The following is a 17,539-nucleotide window of genomic DNA, read 5'->3' on the forward strand; positions in this document are numbered from 1 at the left end:
AAAAAAAAAAAAAAAAACTCATTAGAGCGATCGTTGACCATTTGTCATTAACTGTGTATTCAAGAGTGTAATGTTGATGAACAAGAGTAACGTTTCAGTATTTTATATTATGATCATAAATGAAGGCAATTATGGACCCCTTTGGTAACCGTTCTCATTTATTATTCTTTTTAATTGAAAAATACATGTTTGAAATTCATTAGGTTATTGTTCCCTTTGGTAACGGTTCTCATTTATGGTTCAAGTCCTTCGTCTAATCTAATTTTCATAGCTTCTGATGGCTTAGCCCAATGGGACTTTTACCGGGTCATCATATCTCATTAGTCGGCTCCTCAATTCATATTTATCTATTCAATTCTATACACGATCTTGAGATGAATTGATTATGTTATATATTTACTTATCATGAATATGTGAGGTCCATTATCTTCTAAGTACATTTTTCATGCAACACCAAACATAGTAATTTGATTCATAAGTATCATAAACAAAACCTTAAACCAAACTCCGTCTAAGAGATCTAGACCAACTAAATATGGTTCATTTGAGATAGTTCTTGTTTTTTATTAAAAAATCGAACCATTTAATAACTATTTGAAAATGGTTCATGTTTATAGTTTTTTCTAATCCAACGTTAATTAGAAATTTTGGAACCAACCCTATCAAGTTTCTTGTTTTTAATTTTTTAATTGCAATTCTACGTAGTTTTGATTTCATGTTTAAAATAATTCAAGTTTGACATGATCGATCTTGCTTGTGGACTGATTCGAATCTTAATCAAGTGTTTTTGCCTTGAGATATTTGATCAACAAGGTAATCCGAGTTTTACTTTAATTTAGAGGGATTTCTTATCATTAAGGCTAAGTGTTCTTTTCTTTTATTTTGCCAAGAGTTTTGAAATTCTACGTAGTTTTCGTTGCATGTTTAGAATCATTCAAGCTTGACATGATTGATCTTGCTTATAGAGTGATTCGAATCTCAAATAAGTGTTCTTGTCTTGAGATATTCGATAAATAAGATAATCTGAATCTTAATTTCCTAGTAGTGATTCTATCACAAAGTAAGCGAATTTTTTTTTTTTTTTTTTTTAAGCATGACTCATGAGCATTCAATAAGAAGTCCACTAACCGAGCTTAACCAAAGCTTGGGTGGCATTCGTGGAAATTATCTTCAAAATTATCAATGGCTTAAATGATCAGAAAGTTAATGTATCTTTTATATGCTCAAAGGAGAAGCTCACTTTTGGTGGAAAATTGGTGTCAGTCCCTCTAGAGTAGATAACGAGCCAATCAATTTACACTAGATGAAACAAGCATTCTACCACAAATAATATTCGATGGTGAGATAAACGAGACTGTGGAAGAATACAATTTAGAATTCAATAGGTTATTCCAGTTCGACCTTAAAATGGTAGGCACGAAGGTGAAGAGAACATAATGATTTATCTGTTAGGAACAGGGAGAGAAAACGGGTAAGATCAGATAAATTGGAAGAAATCTCACATTCTGAAGAATAAAATTGGCTATTATATAGCGTTACATAATCAAATCTGATATGACTAAATCTGGTAGGACTAAATCTAATTCAAATAACTCAATCAAATCAAATCTAATCCAAATAATCAAATCCAAATCAAATCTAATCCTAACAATCCCTCCCTTAAACTGAAAGTAATTAGTTTATATCTACGATCTCATAACAGACGATTCATGGCTTGCCTCCATTTCTCACTCTTCAATGGTCTTTAAATCAATGTGTCTTCAAAGTTTACAGGTTCAGTAGTGGTAAACATGGCAGAGTGAGCTTCATCATCTTCTTCACAAAAAACAAAACTTCTCCTATTGCATAGTCTCCCATCCAGACTGCTTCATCATCATCTTCACAAAAATCTTCTCCTATTGCATAGTCTCTCATCCAGACTGGTGGTCTCTCATTCCTTGCCTTATTCGAGCTAGGAGAGTTTGCTTCAGCCAAAGAGCCAGAGGAAATATTTTCTTCGGCAGTATTTTCATCTGCCGCTTCTATATCATTATTTTCATTGGTCGCTTCTATATCATTATTTTCATCGATCGCTTCTATATCATTATTTTCATCGGCCGCTCCTATATCATAGAGTCGGTAAACTTTTGGCTCTTCACTAGCTCCTAGCAAAACATAACTCAAACTCTTATCATCTAGCTTAGTTTTCCAAGCTGCCTTCTCTTTTTGTCTCTGAATCAACTCGAGCTCACAATATTGTTCTTCTTCCTTCCGCTGCAACTCTAGAACTAATCGTCGCTGAGCTTTTTCTACCCTTCTTCTATTCTCTTCCAGCATTTTATCTAGCTCTTCTCTCTCTTTCCATGCTTGTTCTTCTTTTTGTCTTGTAGCAGTAAGAGCGGCTTCTTTCTCTTTCTCAAGCTCCACATCAACATCATCAAACAACTTCTTGCGACCTTCCTCTATTCGCCCATGTATTTCTAATTTAGTCTCTTCAGAGTTTAGCCTTTCTTCAACATTCTTCTGAATTAGTTCTTCCATCCTCCTAGCTTTCTTCTAACTTCTTCAACTCTGCTTCACGCCTTTTCTTCTCTTTTTCCTCTTTCTTAAACTTCTTTCTGCGTTGGTGGATGAGGGAACTTGAACGGCTGCTTCTCCTGGAACGGGTAGTGGAATGATAGGGGGAAGGACTTGGGTCCCTTCTGCTTCTACGACTATGGCGATAGAAATTGGAGCGGTGAGTGTACGACAGAGACCTTGAACCACTTCTCCCCATAAATTTCAATTGAGTTTGAACGGCTGCCACAGGCTGAGATATAGCATGCAATACGAACATTCGATTCAAGGACATCTTTGTCTTCATGATTAAGCCTCTCTCAGGATGAAACCCCTTGCACGTTCCATTTTGAAACAAAAAGGTAACCCCCTTTGCTTGCAATTTACCAATACTCAACAAATTGTTCCTCAGGTCTGGCACATAGAACACTCCTGTGATTATCATTATGATTTCATTCACTTGCAGCCGTACATTACCCTTTCCGGTTACAACCATGCTTGAGTTGTTGCCCAGCTTCACTGAATCTTTGAAACTTCCATCAAAATCTGAAAAATATTTCTTCTTCCCACACATATGATTGCTACATCCTGAGTCAAGGAACCACATATCTTCTCTAATGGCCTTGTTGAAGATTTGTCTGCCTTGCTGGTATTGCTTTGACATTCCTATTCAAAATGTTCTAGCTTGTGACAGTTATAGCACTCCACTATAGCCTTGTTGAAGGTTTGTTTGCCTCGTCCCCTTCCTCTGCCTCTAAAGCTTCCACGACCTTGACTCCTTCCTCCAGCAGACTGCACAACTGGACTCTCCATCGACATACTTTTATTATAACACACGTAGAAAACTGCTGCTTCTAGTTTTAACTAGTTTAGGGCATGACTCTGATATCACAATGTTAGGAACGGGGAGAGAAAACTGGAAAGATCAGATAAATTGGAAGAAATCTCACATTCTATTGAAGAATAAAATTGGCTATATAGCGTTACATAATCAAATTCGGTATGACTAAATCTAATTTAAATAACTAAATCAAATCTAATGAAATCAAATCCAAATCAAATCTAATTCTAACATTATCATGAGTCTTGTAAGTGAGATCCAAGAGAGTAAGAGTGATAACACCCCAGACCATGTAGACGCTCTTCGCTATCAGTATGAATAGATTCTTACCACTCACGAATGTCCGAAGACATAGGAGGCAAGAAAAGCTCCCACAGTATGAGAAACTTCAACAGGTCTTCTCGAAGATCCTCGTACCATCATGACCAATGACCAAGGACAAATAGATAGACAACCTCTTGGAAAGACAATACACTAATAGATTTGTCATTCCCTTTAGGGAGAAATCAGCATGATACAGCATGCCCCACCTATCATGAGAGACACGATGGACACCTCAGATTAAACATTGATGCATGCTTTGGATGTGGCAAGAGTGGCACAAGGTAGAAGATTGCCCCCATATGCAGAGGCAAGACAACAACTGGGCTTCCAAGTTAGGATAAGGCAGCCACGAGGTTAAGGGCAAGGTAAGCGAATGGGTAGGGCAACCACAGCAAAGAGGATTGAAGATGGTGACACCGTGGTGGTAGGTCTTTACCATTGATACCTTGCTTATGTACTATTTGATTCAAGATTTATACATTCATTAATTCCGGTTGCGTTTGTGAGATATGCATGATTAAGACTAAAGCCTCTACGATACACATTATCGGTATCCGTGTNAAGCCTCTACGATACACATTATCGGTATCCGTGTTGTCAAGAGAAGTATTAGCAACATACTAACAAGTTCAATGCTATAAAGTAGTTGTATTAGAAAGACCCTTAGAGATATTGTTTATTGTACATCTTTAAAGGTACTGTTGATTGTACAAAACATGAGTGATTTTGACGTGATTCTCGACATACCTTAGTTGGTTGAAAAATAATTCAATCATCGACTATGGAGCCCAAAAATTGATATGAAGGCCAATTAAGGATAGAGTTTCAAATTTATGGCAGTGAACTTTTACACCCAAGGTGATTTCCACCTTGAAGGCAAGAAAGTTGGCTAGTCATGGGACTTGAACCCTATTGACTAGCATGATGATCGATGTTCGGGACCTTGGAGGTAGTGCACTCTTAGTAGTTGTAGTACAAGAATTTGAAGATGTGTTATCCGACAACTTACCATAATTGCTGTCAATCATGGATATTGACACTAAAATTAAACTCAAGCACGGGATGACCCTGGTCTCGAAAGTACTTACACAATAGCCCCAACTGNATGATCGATGTTCGGGACCTTGGAGGTAGTGCACTCTTAGTAGTTGTAGTACAAGAATTTGAAGATGTGTTATCCGACAACTTACCATAATTGCTGTCAATCATGGATATTGACACTAAAATTAAACTCAAGCACGGGATGACCCTGGTCTCGAAAGTACTTACACAATAGCCCCAACTGAATTGAAGGAGCTCAAAGAGCAATTGTAAGAGTTTTTAGACAAATGCTTTATCTTCGGACTATAGAGAGTTGAACAAGATGAGGATCAAGAATAAGTGAGAGTTGAACAAGGTGACGATCAAGATTAAGTATTCAGTGTGTCACATTAACAACTTATTTTCTTTCTAAGTTTTTGGGTGCCTCAATATTTTTCAAGATCAATTTAAAATATGATTATCACTAACCAAGGATAAAAGAAAAAGACATTTAAAAGAAGATATGACTAAGTAATGTCTCCTGGATTGATTACGTCTCTGCAACTTTTATAAGCTTGATGAAAAATGTGTTTAAAGATTTCCTTGACATGTTTGTAATAATGTTGATCAATGACATACTCGTGTGCTCAAATGACGTAAAACCTTTTTATAAATTTTAGATCTCAAAATAATGTGTTATCATGAGATAGTTCTACCAAATTATGACACATGAAAATCAAATCTAAAAACAAATTTATTTCAATCTCACTATAAACACATTTTAGCTCAATTTAAATAATTCACCATGAACGATAACAAAAAACTCAACCCCCTCGCTCCCCACACTTGCCCTTGAGCCACAGACACCTACAACGAACCATTTTCTAGCGACCGACGCCTACAACGACTAACTCACGCTGCGAAAGAGATTGCCAACGATTGTACGTTCATCTAAGGTACGTTTTCGCGTCTCACCAACGTTCATTGTCGTTGGTAAAACTTCGTGGAAAGGAAGAAGAGGGACTGACAGAGAAGTAGAGGAAGAATAAGGATGAGAAACGACGTCGAAACTATGTACCGAAGAGAGACGAACGAAATCGAAAAAACTCAAGAAGTCAGGCGAAGAAGAAAGGATCCATCGAATACGGGTCGAGTACGCTCTGCAACCCAACGACCTATCACCCGAGAGTCATCCCAATGACAACACGTGCCTAGTGGAACTGACACATGTCTTTTATGCCTTATGATTATGATGTATGATGTATGGTGTCGTGTATGAGTTATGTAACGCCCCTAATTTTCTTAACCTAATTAGTGACATCACCCTTGCATACATAACTCACGCGGAAGCTCATCATAAATAACCTTGGAAAACACAACCAGGTCTTTCATAAAGGTCCAAAAATCCAAACAAACATATCTACAAAATAAAACCTTTAACTTAGTTCATAAAACTCTAAAAAAACAAGGATCAATGCTTTAATTTAAAAACAATCAAGTAAACGTAAACTACTAATAATGACCCCTCTTCAATTAAACGTAAACTTTACAAAGCCTTAGGTGCTTTTCTATTCTCGGTAGGGTTGGATGTGTGGTACTCCTTCATACACGGTCCATGTACGCGTACATGGACCCACCAGGCGGGCTCGTATACGTACCCCCTGGGCTTGGCTTGGTCAGACACAACGTATTACACGTCGCCGGACACCACAAAACAGAAAAGGGCCCGCATGATATCATGACGAACATAAATATCGTGTTTCATTCTTTCGTACATAAAGGAGAAGAATCCCGATACAAGTGACATACATATATGCATGAGGTCCCTTAACATACCTAACATGACATTAAATAAGCATTGCCAACATCACATATGCATTTCTTACATTACATCACATATCACATAACCTACATTACATGACATATTACATAACATGAAAATACATTCCAGTTCCATAAGCATTTCATGACATGACTCGAGAATACTACGTGTATACATGGCATCGATCAATATTTTCATGGCATATATTTCTTACATATCATTCATAACTTCACATAACATAAACAGTCAACAGTCAACATATACGTCACATAACATAAACAATCGACAGTCAACACAATCTATACATGTAATACCTGAAGAAAGAAGAAAAAGAAAAAAAAAATATAGGAAAAGTTGAGAGGGGCAAATAGGTAAATTTGCCCCTCCAACCACCTAAGGGGTCCAAACGAAACCCCATCCATAATCCTGCAAAAGAGAGATAGTGAGAGAAAGGGGTAGAGAGAACCTAGAGAGAGGAGAAAGGATGAACCGCCGGAAGACTCACCGAAAACTACCGTCGGAGTCTATTCTGGTGAAGATCATGATGCAAGGAGGTGAAGATCATGCAGAGAGACTTTCTTGGAAGGGAAAAGAGAATGTGGGTGGCCGGAGTCCCATTTTTCATCAAGAAGTCGGAAAACCCGCAAGGTAAGGATCTTGAACGTTTTCTCAGATCTACGGTTTTCCTTTGTGAATCAAGATCTGAAATCTTGATATATTCATCTAGGAACAACTCTACGCATGATCTGTGAAGAAGTTTGGCCGAGACCTCAACCCGAAGGCAGAGATCCGAGAGTCGTCTGAGAACGGTGAGCGAAATTCCGACCTTCTTAACTCGTCCGGTAGTTAAGCGAAAATTACGAAAAAAATACGAGGACGTAGCCCGTAACACGATCTAAAACTTTGCTGAAGGAATCATGTCGATCCGATCTACGGATCTGAGAGTCGGCCGGCGAGCGGCGAGCGGCGGATGGCGGCGACAAGCGCCGGACACGCGTCGACAAGCGCCGGACAAGCGTCGACCATCGACTGGAGCAACGCAGCTCCAGCGAGGCGTCGACACGTGTCGCCCGCAAGCCGGACCGAACCGCGACGCGAGCCGAACCAACTGGACCGGCCGACCCGCGACTACGCGGAGGCGGGCGCGCGTGGCAGACGCGCGTGCAGCCTGCGACTGGCGCCTTCCCGCACGCGTGGCCACTCACTTCCAGCGTGCTGCTGGGCGCGTGAGCGCGCGTGGAACGGCCAATTTGGCCCGGTTGTTTTCTGTTTTCTCGATTTTTGTCCCGGCTCCAGTTCTAATACTGTTTTTACGTGGATAGGGACTTAATTTAGAGAAATCAGTATTTTTGGACACCTCACGGGCAAAGAAACGCTAGCGAGAGGGCACGCGTCAACCAGGTAAGTCACCACCCGGTATTTAGGAAGAAATACTTGTAGGGTTCGCTTGGATTGTATGTATGCATGTTAGTAATTTTGCCTTGAATTAGCTCTCCATGAATGAGCTTAATTAGATGGATTGTTATGATGTGTTGGGTGAATTTTCTGAGTGTTGCTTGTATGCCTTAAGGTTCCGTTGTACGTATGCGTGCGTTTAATTTATGTTAGAGTTGTGTATGCCGGGTTTCGGGTGCTTGATGGACGAATTCGTCCCATTGAGCGCGAACTTCGTGCTCTGGGTGCTTGATGGAGGTCATCGCCCCGTTGAGCCGGTATGCCTAGTTTGCATGAATTACATACTATGATGTTAGAAGAAGATTGCATGCACCCTCTGTTCATTGCTAGGGCCCATTTCTATGATAAGATTAGGGAATTTCTGTTAGGAGCGATATGTCGCTCTGGACAGACTTAATTTTACCCTAGAAACTTAGCGGTTTACCACGGCAAGAAAGTACCTAGGAGGGTTCACAGATTGCTAGCGTGAGAACGGTATCTATAGCTTCGTGGGAGGACCAAGGGTCCCTGATCAGTCCTTACTGTTCTTAGCCATTTCGCATGGGAAATGTGTCCCCACGTCGTACAGCCCATTAGCTGCATGGGAACGGGTTGGGTCGCGCCCCCCATAGGAGGACTATATGGGCGTAGGGGTATTCAGCACACCCCTAGGCTAGATACCATGTAGTCCTAGATAGCCATGTAGAGGTAGCGCCTCATAGAGAGATACCGACCATATCAGCTTGGCATAAGGAACCTCTAGGTGACTAATGAAAGGACGATGAACCGGTGAAACCCAAGGGGCAAGCCCCAAGAGACTAAAGTTAGAACCTGATGTTCTAGAACCGAATTAGGAAACCATGGTAGTTCTGTTAAATTAAGATGCGAAGAGAGCCTACAAGTAGGTGGCTTACTGAGTATAATTTTTATACTCATTCCGTTCTCCTTTATTTTTTTCAGGTGTTCACTGGCTGCTGGTCGAGGTAGAGGAGCGTTTGAGAGCTGTACAGTCACAGAGGGGATCGTTCTGGAGCGTCAGTCCCTTTTCGGTCTTTTAGAGTCTTTTGTATTTCATTTTATATTTGCAATTTCTTTTGTAATGATTAACAAACAAAATTTCTCTTTTTTGTTTTAATTCAAAGTATTTTTATCTTTTTACTTTGGTTTTCTTTTCTTTTATTTTCCTTTTGTTTGTTTTCGATTTCGTCTTTTTAGTCACGATTCGATTTTTCGAAGCCTCGAAAATCGGGTCGTGACAATACATCACATAGTCATATCACATAAATATGGTGCATGCAGGGGCCACAGGGCACGCACCATCATACAACACGTAGTAAGCTAACTCCAACAGTAATGTCACTTACCTTGATGGCCTTGACCGAAGTCACTCCCAACAAGCTAATTCCAATGGTTAATTACGTCCTATAATAACCACATAAAAATTTAGGAACCTCTCATATCATACCTGAGCTAAATCTCATGCTATTTATAAAAATAAACTCCCAACACAATCTGTCTTTGACCGTTAGGAACCATACTGACTTTAGATAATAAAAATAAGGGCAGAAATAGCTTCAGAAGAGCCAAAAACCTAGGAATCGATATATTATAGATACATCAAGCCAATAACCCGAGCCGCCAAGCCGATCAACTAAGCTGCCAAGTCGAGCCGCGAGAATTGACAGAGTCGAGCCGACAAAATCGCAAAGCCGAGTCGAGAGGCCAAAAATGGAGCCGCGATGTCGGGTTGAATGTGCACGCAGCCCGCGTTCTCGCCTGGGATGTGGGCTGGAGCGGGGGGTTGAAACAGCAGGCTATTGGGTCGCGGGTATACGATGATACCCGACCTAAATCCAACAACTTGTCTTCCTTATCCGATAAACAACGAAAACCCAAATTGATTTGCACTGACGATGACGATACAGTCTCCTCCATTCCCGCCGATCTCGCAACATTCTCGACGTCAATACCTTACTTCTGTTCAAACTCTTCCTCCGAAAACTGCAACCCTAACGTTCCAAGAGGCCCTCAAAATACCAGTGAAACAACCCTTCGATTTCCCTTCAGACGCTCCTGATTTTTCCGTTCTCCTAGACACACTCAGACACCAAAGGTAACTTTGGGAGTAAAATTATTTTTAACGGAGGTAAAAGGTTGGACATAGAATATAAAATGAATCTGAAGACATTTCCAATAACCTATTGTAGGGTTTTAGAATAAGGAAACTTAGAGAAATAGTAATGTTTTTAGGCAATAAATGTCTTGTCATTTTCAGGGAGATTTCGTGAGACCGTTTAATTATTTATCTTTTTTTTTTTTTTTTTCAGAAACTCTGAATCGTTACAAGTTATATGATGATTATGATGTGTTACGATGGCATTATATGATGATGATGATGATGCATGATATGATGATGTAGAAAATGTTATTTACTTAATATGACGTTATTTTCCATATTAAGTTGAGAAGCATGTTGTGAATTCCATATGCATTATGACGATAATTACGCTTAGGACACAACCCTAGACAACATTAATGATGATAAAATGGGAAGTTAGTGAGGAACTATAGGGACCTCATGCATTTCTGGATGTACATAAGCATCGGAGTATTTCCCCTTTTATGATGATGAGTATGAACGTGTACGCTACGATGATGGTGGTGATCATGCCGAGTATGACACTCAGGGGTCTGCTGACCTCTGGATGTCGCTACAGACAGCTAGCTCGACTATGAAGGGTCTAGGGGGATTGTGAACCACCTGGAGACTCACGCTCGAACATGTGGGTCGTGTGTAGGGAAGTACTGCACATCCAGTTTAGTACGGAAATCACTCCTAAGATGTTTTTAATGATAGGTCCCTGGAAAATTATTGTATGTGTTTGCATTTTTACGGTCCCTATAGTAGGGTCACTTACTGAGTATTCTTTGGAATACTCAGGCCTTGTGCTACATCCTTCCTCAGGTAAAGACAAAGCACCCATGTACGGTTGATAACGACTTCGCAATCAGAGATCATAGCACGTGCATAGGCTAGTAGCATATTTAATTTCCTAGACATAGGTTAGAATAGGTTTTTATGCCTTTCATGTTTTAAATTAATTTTCATTATTGTTTTTAATTTCATTCCTGAATTATGTTTTGAACACATAAAATAATGGCTGTGTTTTTAACGATGAAGTATCTTTATGTTGAACTTCAATTTTTTCTTAATGATGATATTTTAAACGTTATATTCCGCATATGAACTTAGATTAAGATAACTTTAGGTAGCTAAAATTTAAGGTCGTTACACCACAAATTCAAATCCAATGATAAAATTCAAACTAATCTCCAAAAAGGTAATACTTGATTTAGCATTATAGTAAAATTCATAGCTAATAATAATGATAATTATATTGAATTAATATTATAAATATAATGTATAAATATTGAAGAAATTTCATAAACAGTTTTACCCGACAAAAATAATATTTAAGTTTTGATGTTGACTTAATTTTGAATGTCAAACATTATAAAAATATATTAACCTTATTAAAATGGTATGGAACAAAATATATAAATATATTTGATTCAATATGATGTGAGTATTCTCTCGTAACAAATTTAAGAACGATTATATGTATAATCCTCGGGCTTAGCCATACTGTCGGGAGAACTTGCCTTTTGAGTGTCTTTCGTTCGTGCATTTTTTTTGACACCTATAATTCCATTGGTACCTTTACGAATTGGTTTGCAAACTTGGAATCTCGTGTTACAATCAGAACTAACATCGCCAATTGGATCACTATAATCAAGAAGTCTCGATGCATTTACAATCTCAATCATGTTAATGGCAACCAAAAGAATGTAAACACTGACGAGCATGCTTCTCTTTGAAATGATCATTATTGATAATACACTTACGAAAAGTATGGTAAAAAGCTAAAGCTATAATATCTTCGATGGCTATTGAAGCTAAAGTTTAGATATTGTACACATTTATATTGAATTAACTCTTCCATATTTAGTGTTTTGTTCCCAATATGGTTAATGGTTAACATTTTGCCAACTCATGCTATTCTATTTGGTTGTGAATTCAACCACATGAGAGCTTTGTATCCTTCCTTGGTGGTTCTTTTTTTTTAAGTAAGTTTTAAATGACATCTCTATTTGAATTTTTCGTTCGTGTTATTTTGTATCGTTATTGTATATATTAAGATTTGTCTCTTTATATCTAATCAATGGACCATTACTAAATAACAAATGTTTTTGTTATGATTTAGTTTTTGACTTATCGAATCTAATGGTGAATAAAAGACAAGATAAATGATAAATAAATGAAAGCATAATTATTATAACGATTTAAAGTCATGCAACATTATACTTAAAAACCAAATTCCAAAATGAAAATAATACAAAATAAATGATATTTAAATTATTTAGAAATCGGGATGAATGAGATACAAAATGAATACAAATAACAACACACAATAAAACTAAACTGATGTCTTGGATTAGCACTTCTGTGATAATGCAGCTCCCGAGCACTCCCCCACCTTGATTTCTACTGCAGTCACCTAAAAAAAAGAGAAAAGGAACGAGTATAAAATATTTCATAAGAAACCTTTAATGCATCTTTATCCTAGTAGGTATCCAGGGATTTACTCTAAGCTCTAAGGAGTTTTGGCCTAACCTCTATTGCTATCTGAGCTACTCGCAGACACAATTTAGGTTCGGGGTAGTTGATAAGATAAGGAATCAATACAAGGGGAATAAGATTCGCATTACCTTGTTGATCGAATATCTCAAGGCAAGAACACTTGATTGAGATTCGAATCACTCCACAAGCAAGATCGATCATGTCTAGCTTGAATGACTCTTGTTGATCAAATATCTCAAACACTTGTTTGAGATTCGAATCACTCCACAAGCAAGATTGATCATGTCGAGCTTGAATGATTCTACATGCAATCTAAACTACATAGAATTGCAAAGAAACTTAGCCATTGGCTAAAGAAAAGCACAAATGCTTCTTTTAATATATTTTCCAAGTCTACCTTACAAATACAACATACATGGCTTTATATAGCCTCAAAATGAAACTATTAAAGGCATTCCAAAAGTTGTAACATTCATACTTAATGGCCATAATTAGCCATTATGTAAATGTAACCTAAAAAATCTTAAAATACAATAACTCTAAATTACTCTAAATTGTAACCCACCCAAAATTTACAACAATCAAACTTCATTCTTCTTCAATGTAGCATGAGTTGAAACATCTTTTGATAATTTTGACAACCTTTTCTTCACATCTTCATTGAAGTATATTGTATGATTGATGTCTCTTGGTTCATATCAGTAGTGGTTTACCCTTTTCTTGCATCATAAATTTGTCGAGTGATAAGTCTCATCTCTAGGCAAAGTACCTTTTTGTTCGACTAGTTTCCTAGACTGAGGAGCTACCTCATAAAGATTTTGTGTGACAGTAGTATGTAAGCTAATTATGAACATCATACATAGAGGGTTAGCTAGCCGTCCCTCCCACAAGACCATAAAATCATAAAAGTTACTAGGTTAACCAACATGGTCCCATGCCCCCTTTAAAGGATGAGTTTACTTGAAAAGGTAATTGAGATACTAATGACATCGTTCATACTTCTTATGGCCTAGTGAGCTACATTGGTCGTCCTTCAATGTCGTGGAGGTCTACTCGGTTCTTAGGAGCATCTAGGCGGTTCGATTCCAACTATCGTTTTCAGGACATTTAAGACTAACTCCTCGGCTAATCCATACTTTGAATGCACACAGGTCTAAACCTTAGATTGACATTCATGATCCTAGGGTGTTCGGTTGACTAGAAACGTACAAATTTGGTTTACTCGAGACCACTCTAGCTCATGTACTCTAGACTTAATTTTGTTTTCTTGTACATGCTTTGCTAGGGAATTTATCCTATTGATCTACTAGAGCATAGTTTACATAATCTAAATGTTCAAGCAAGTTTATTAGGGAGATATCCTATCAATAACTTAAAAGCACGATAAACATGAACTAAAACGTCCATGCAAACAAAAAAATCTCAACGACGAGATAACATCCATCAATCTCATGGAGCATAGATTACAATAACTCATCCTCCTTTCTATCACACCATAAAGCATTTAAAACAACATTCATCACAAATCTCATCATAAAGGCATTTTCATAATTTCTTACATCTTACATAACTTACTAGGCTATATTGCCCAACTTGTATTCTAGTCATGCATATTCTCTTTCTAGCTCGGCGAAAAGTATAAAATCAACATGTACCTCGGAATCTCATTCTAAGGGTATAACGACACTTTTCTATATCATACATACATTGCATTTCTCATTCAAAATTGCCCTTCTATTATCCTAAACATGCATATTCTAACCACCTAAGGTAAGAAACTGATATGAACCAAGACATCAATCATGTAATATAAACTTAATACACATAATACCGTGTAGATATCAAAGTAATGTGACAAGCTAGGCCGCTGGAAGGTACACTAATACCGTGTAGAGCCCCAAAATTTTGGTCGAAAACTAAAAGCGTATCGACCCAAAGGTGGCATCTGGTGGATTCCAAAGTTATCATTGCCAGATTTAGAGTGATCAATGAGCTAATTGTGACTTTTTAGAACATTTGGTACGTTTACTATAATGTGTGGATTTTAGAAGATTGATCCATTGATAGTAGTAAATAGGGTATCGAAGAACAATGACATAAAGAGAGACAGTGAAAGTGTTGAAAATAAACTCATTTTATAAATATGAGAATATTTGTGTTTGGTTTGTTTCACTTTTATTCTTGATAAATTGGATTGAGTTATTAGCCGCACTCATTGATCTGATAGTAAAAAATATATTATTGTTATATTCAGATGGATGACCATTCATTAGAGTCCTTGTTTACCATATGCGTTTAACTATAAAGCATATTCTAGAGTGTAATGTTATGGACGTGTTTAGTGAACAAGGGTGATTTTTTAATATTTTGTATTCTTGTCATAAATGAGGGCAATTATGGACCTGTTTGGCAACACGTTCTAATTTATTGTTTATAATAAAAATGGAACCGTGATAACTGGTTTTTTTTTTATTTATTGAAAATATATGTTTGAAACTCATTATGAGTTATTGATCTCTAAAACTTTGAATTAAAAATATAAGTATAATATGGAAATTAATTTTATGTTAGGGTTGTACGGATCCTTCACCTCGTCTAATTTTCATAGTTTCTCATGGCTTAGCCGAACCGAGCTTATATCTAGTCATCATAGCTCATCACTTTGCTCCTTAAATCATATTTATTCATCAAAATACTGTATATGATCCTAAGATAATTTGGTTAACTCTTTACTAGTCCCTATGACGTACATCTACATGTCATGAATATGTGAGGTCCACTCTTCTTTTATAATATCTTTCATGCAGCACTAAACACAATCGACCCCTAGGAAACGACCCCTAGGAGATTTAGATTCGCTAAATAAGGTTCATTGGAGATAAAAAAAACTGAACCATTTGATAACTATTTGAAAATCATTCGGGTTTATTGTTTTTTCTAATCCACAATTATTTAAAAAAATAATAAACCTTTAAATTGTTATTTAACCGTCCATGATAGATTGTGAAATGTTGTAATATGGTAGGTTCGTATTTCCCTCCTCTAATATCATTTTTTTAATGAAAATGTTTATATTATTACTTTATCATTTATGACACATTGTAGAGTAGGGGTGTACATTCAACCCGACAACCCGACAACCCGGACCAACCCAACCCGAACTATAAGGGTTGGGTTGGGTTTATTTTTCTGAACCCGAACTGAATCGGTTCGGTTTCGGGTTTATGGGCAAAACGCTCGGGTTGACCCGAGCCAAATAAAATATATAGAAGTATTATGAAGATTCTCTCATATTAATGGGTTTGTCAGAGTGGTACTGAGGTTAGTCTATGAACATTTATGCCCAAGTTCGTTTTGTTATTTTTAATTTCTCTGTTTTGTTTATATTATTTTATTATTTAATTTCTTTGTCTTTGTTTAATTTTATTCATATATATATATATATATATATATTTTTAAAATACCTTAATATTTCATACTCTTTTTAAAACACGTTAGAATAAACTATAACTAACTTATTCCTTTCATGATAACTTCTAAAAAATGTTATGTTAATTTGTTACAATTTTCCCTCCTTATTTTTTATTGATTTTTTTTTGTCAATAATTATAGATTGATTTGTGTTTATTTGAGAACTTTTAATATATTTTATTTAAGATTGTATCCGAATTAATTATAGATTGTGGATAAATAAAACTTAAAAAAAAAAAATTTGACAACCCAACCCGGACCCAACCCGAACCCAACCCGAAAATAGAGGGTTGGGTTGGGTTGGGTTACCAATCCAACCAACCCGAACTTTTGGGTTGGGTCAAAAAAATCTCCCAACCCGGACCATGTACACCCCTATTGTAGAGTGTCTTTTATCTCATATCTTTCTATTATCCTTTCCTTATATAAATTCAACGTTGTCTATTAATTTAATTTTTTTTTCATGTATATCCGATTGTGCAAACCTCCCTACAACATTGTGGTAACATTTTCAAATATTATCACAGTCGTATATTTTCAACCATACAATGTTGCGATTTTGACGCAATCATGAAAACCCTATTTTATCTGACTTTGTAGCTTCATTACACCTTAGGCAAGGTTCTTCACTAACCGAACATAACTTATGCAGAAACTAAACTATGTTAAATCATTCGTGTAGCCTGTATGTGTATATTTTAACTCGATAGCAACTCTAACGACTTGCCTCTACTCGAAGCCAAATCCTAAGGCTCAACCTTACCTTTACTCTAGGTCAAAATTCTTTGAATGCAATTTCGCATCTCTTATAGTTGTTGTAATTACCGATCATGACCAAAATAAGTTAACAATTCTTAATATCATAATTTATATCGATAACGTTCATAGTTCACTTATACCAATCATATCAAGCCTCACAAAAAGAAAAGAAAAAGTATACACACGTACATCATATAAAAAACGTTAGTTTATTTCAAAATTAAAATACAACCTTCCAATTTTTGGGTATATGGATTTTTTACTTCACCACTTATAGCAAATATCATTATCATTTGTTTTATAGTTGAACATACAGACATCTTGCTCACTCACATGCCACGAACAAAGAATATTATCGCAATTCTTTCTATCTCTCTTATCTATGTAGATATTGAAGTAATGAAACGAGCCAGGCCATTGGAAGGAACAGTAAAACAATGTTGTGCCCCAAAAGTTTGGACGAAAACTGAAATCGTAGCTGACCCAAGGTGTAAGCTTGTGAACTCCCAAGTCATCATTGCGAGATTTGCAGTGAACAGTGAGCTGAGTTTTTACTTTTAGAGCATTTGTTATCTGGACGATAATCTCTGGATTTTGGAAGATTGATCCTTCGATGACAGGGAATTGTTTAGCTAAGAATAATGAGATCAAGAGAGAGAGTACAAGTTTTGAAAATAAACTCATTTGGTTG

At 36.9% G+C, this 17,539-nt stretch overlaps 1 long non-coding RNA gene and 1 pseudogene across 1 annotated transcript; one reads left to right on the plus strand and one right to left on the minus strand.

Annotated features, from left to right (window-relative positions):
- Positions 1 to 1,767: 1,767 nt before the first annotated feature.
- On the minus strand, positions 1,768 to 2,755 carry LOC111780461 (annotated as a pseudogene).
- Positions 2,756 to 6,862: 4,107 nt separating this feature from the next.
- On the plus strand, positions 6,863 to 9,077 carry LOC111780212. The gene is made up of 4 exons (XR_002812818.1): positions 6,863 to 7,190; positions 7,270 to 7,351; positions 7,865 to 7,943; positions 8,937 to 9,077. It is a non-coding gene; the product is annotated as an uncharacterized LOC111780212 (long non-coding RNA).
- Positions 9,078 to 17,539: the final 8,462 nt, after the last annotated feature.

The sequence above is a fragment of the Cucurbita pepo genome, chromosome LG18 (assembly GCF_002806865.2).
Source record: "Cucurbita pepo subsp. pepo cultivar mu-cu-16 chromosome LG18, ASM280686v2, whole genome shotgun sequence".
Lineage (NCBI taxonomy): Eukaryota > Viridiplantae > Streptophyta > Magnoliopsida > Cucurbitales > Cucurbitaceae > Cucurbita > Cucurbita pepo.